A 4059-nucleotide genomic window follows, 5' to 3' on the forward strand; every position below is an offset into this window, starting at 1 on the left:
GTCCTAAATTTTTGCTAGAATTGGTTCCTGCTCCTTGCAGACTGACCAATACACCAGGCCAGAGGGACGTAACAAGCGTAGCAAACGAGTCAAAGACAGCAGGGAGCCAGTGCTGGAATGTATAACTCACTCGCTTGTCATTCCCTAAGCTCTCCGTTTCCTCCCTCTGTATTTTCAATGGAAGCAAAGTACAGCTTTCATGGGAGGAACATAAACTGATTCTGTAGCATGAGATGCTGAGGAGTCTTGCATTTAGATTTTCATCCATCAACGCCTGACTACTTTTAATAAGTACTTTCCAATGGTCCCATCATTCTCTACGAGTACTCTGAGCTACTCCTATACCACACCTTGCTTCTTACAGACCTCCCTCTGCAAGGACCTCTGAATCTTTTCCTGAGGGAGGTATTTCCCGTGGTTTCAATACATCGTTTAGCCACATTAAAGCTCATTGATATGTGGTTGCATTTCAAAAGCATAGCTCCAGGTTGAAATCCATATTTTTGTAGTTGAAGGGGGAAGTATCAGAAAGTAATAAATAACCTAACTTTACTGTAACCATTCACTTTAAGTTCACTTTAAACAAAAGGGCCCCCTTCCTAGAAATGAAGCCCACACGAGAGCTGGACAAGCAAATAAAATTACAGACATACAATTAGGAAAGGATTCAAACCTACAAGCAACCAGAGAAATACAAACTAGAACAGGAATCTTCTGTTTGTAAAGTTATATATTCACACACACTCATACCACCACCCCCCCAAACATGCGTCTGTATGTGTGTGTTCTTTTCAGGAATAATGTGGCAGAATACATCAAATGCGACATGAATGCACATGCTCTTTGATCCTCAGTTCAACTTCCGAGAAAAAGGAAAAAATAGTAACAGTCTTGGCCTGCCCCTGCTCACATCCACGTCCACCCTGCTACTTACTGTCACCTGGCGTGCAAGCTCACAGGCGCGATCTTATCGCAGCCAGCCCCTGGGGAAGAAAGCTAACTGAGAATATTAATAGCCTCGCTGCAGTCAGAAATTCAGTGAGGGCAAGCCCTAGGAAATCAAATTATTTAAAAGGGGGCGCAATTAAAGTGAGCCTGGAAGAAGGCAGCAACTTGGATTTCCACAGAGAGGGAGGGCTTCCTCAGCCAGCACAGGGTGGAGGGTTATTCTAAAATATCTGGAAATAATAAAATGCCTTCGTCTATGGGGAAATTTTTTTGGTGTAGTTTTCTGTCTGCTGATTTTGCTTAGGCTGATATTGCGCTACATATGAGCAGGATGCTCAAAAGTGTTTCAAGGGAAACCACTCCTGGGATCTAACATTTGCCACAAATTGTTAGGCTGTACCCTGGCCAGTTTTCCTCAGTGGTTAGAGCACTGGCCCGTGGATCGTAAGGTCTCAAGTTCAATTCCCAGTCAAGGGCACGTACCTCGGTTGCAGGTTCAATTCCCAGCCCCTGTTGGGGTGCAGGCAGAAAGTAACCAATCGATGTATCTCTAACATATCGATGTTCTCTCTCTCCTCTCTCTCTCACCCCACCTCATTCCTCCTCTTCCTCCTCCCTTGTCCCTTCCACTCTCTCTAAAAATCAATGGAAAAAATATCCTCCCTCCTTAGGCGAGGATTAAATTTTTTTTTAATTGTTAGGTTGCTAAAATAAGTAAATAAATAATTAGCTCCCCCTTAAATATATGTTAAATATGAAAAAGTTACAGCCTTAAATATGTTAAATACTATTATTTTTAATACTAAAATAAGAAATTAATGTACAGCAAGAGGGGAATAAAGTAATTATAGTATATCTACTTGATAAATTGTTATATTCTGATTAATACAATGGTCCTGGAGACTATGTAGACAACTAAAAATTACTAATAATTTTATATTAAAGATCAGGTCCAACATTGCATGTATGGGATATTTACAACTATATAAAAATCTATAATAATAAAAGCATAATATGCTAATTAGACCAGATGTCCTTATGGACAACCTTCCAGACAACGTCAGGGCTGCGAGGGAAGCCCAGGTCCCGGGTGCCTGTTGGCAGCCAGAGGATAGCCCGGGTCCCGGGTGCCAGAGGGAAGCTGGTGCCAGCAGCTGGGGGAAGGAAGGCCTATTCTTGCATGAATTTTGTGCATCGGGCCTCTAGTAAATATATAAAAAGCCTGACAGAAATGTACCAAATTGCTTACAGTGGTTTGAATGGTAGTGAAATTTCTATATTTTTTAATGTGATAGTGTTACTTTCCTAATTTTACATTTTCTAAATGAAGCCAGTCTAGAAAACCATAATAGTCAATGCTTATATTCCAAGAAACTTACTAATTTATAGCAGCTAGATTTAAAGACTTCGAAGGACTCTTTAGAAAGCATCTCTTTAGTGTTGGCCAGGATGGGGAGGAGAAAAGAAACCCTCATGCACTGTTGGTGGGAATGCAGACTTGTGCAGCCACTGTGGAAAGCAGTATGGAGTTTCCTCAAAAAATTAAAAATGGAACTGCCTTATGAACCATCAATTCCATTTCTGGAATATATCCTAAGCAATCCAAAACACTAATTCGAAAGAATACGTGCACCTCATGTTCACTGCAATGTAATTGACAATAATCAAGATATGGAAGCAACTCAAGTGCCCACCCATAGAAGAGTAGATAAAAAAGCTGTGGTACAAACACACAATGGATTATTACTCGGCAAAAAAAAAAAAAAATGAAATCTTACAGTTTGTAATAGCATGGATGGACCTAGAAGGTAATATGCTAAGTGAGATAAGTCAGGCAGAGAAAGACAAATGCCATATGATTTCATTTATATGTGGAATCTAAAGAACAAAATAAATAAACAAAACAGAAACAGACTCATAGAGAACAGACTGATGGTTGCCAGCGGGGAGGGGAGTTGGAGGACTGGGTGAAAAGGTGAAGGGATTAAGGAGTACAAATCGGTAGTTATAAAACAGTCATGGGGATGTAAAATATAGCATAGGGAATACAGTCAATAATAATGTAATAACTATGCATGGTGCCAGGTGTAATAACTATTCATAACATTACCCACCTGTAAAGATAGATATGATTATCTAACCACATTTTGAAACTAATACAAAATAATATTAAATATAAACTGGAGTTGAAAAATAAGATTTTAAAATATTCAAAGAAAGCATCTGTTTTAAAAATCTAATAAAATCACTGATTTATGCCTAGGATAAGTCCTAGAGAAAGGATTACAGAAGGGAATATTAAAGCAGGGTACACAATGTTTTAGAAGTTGTGCATTGAGAAATATTTTTAAATGTTCGCCAACACACTTCCTACATATGATTAACATGTTATTCACAATATTTAGATTATTTCCTTTTGGGAAATTATACTGTTAATTTTTTTTCTGAGCGAAAGCAAACATACTACTTTGTGTTATAAATATTAAACATTTACTCTTTTACATATTGTTACTTTTTTTTATCAGACTTTGTTCATGTGCATGAGAAAGACTGAAAACAATCCCCCCAATATATAACAAATCCTGTCAGAAGGCCACTTAGAAGGAAATCAATGTTAGCTATTGTTCCTGGGGTTAGTGCTGTTACTATTACTCTACATATAATTGAAATATAATATTCTGAAGACAAACTTTGCCCTCCCCCACCACCACTCTATAAAAACTTCCCTCCAAAATGTCAGTACTTACCTCCCTTTGCCAAATGCAATGAATGATCTTTGTTTTCTCCCCATTAGCATGGAGTCCTCCATAGTATTTGGCATCATTAACAGTTCCTGAATCATTGCTGTATTCCAGGCATTGTTCTGAGTACTTTCCAGCAGGAGTTCACTAATTCTCACAACAACCCTCTGAGCAGATATTTTTGTTGGCTCCATTTTACAGATGGAGACACTGAGGCACACAGAAGTGAAGTTGCCCAAGGTAACCCAGCTAGTCAAGTTGTGGAATCTGAATTTGAACTCAGCCAGCCCTGCTTGCAGGCCCGTGCTCTTGTCCACCAAATCAAAGTCATCATCTCCCAGCTATAGCCATACTTGGAATGACTTCCTGT

The sequence above is a fragment of the Myotis lucifugus genome, unplaced genomic scaffold (assembly GCF_000147115.1).
Source record: "Myotis lucifugus unplaced genomic scaffold, Myoluc2.0 scaffold_304, whole genome shotgun sequence".
NCBI classification, from domain to species: Eukaryota; Metazoa; Chordata; class Mammalia; order Chiroptera; family Vespertilionidae; genus Myotis; species Myotis lucifugus.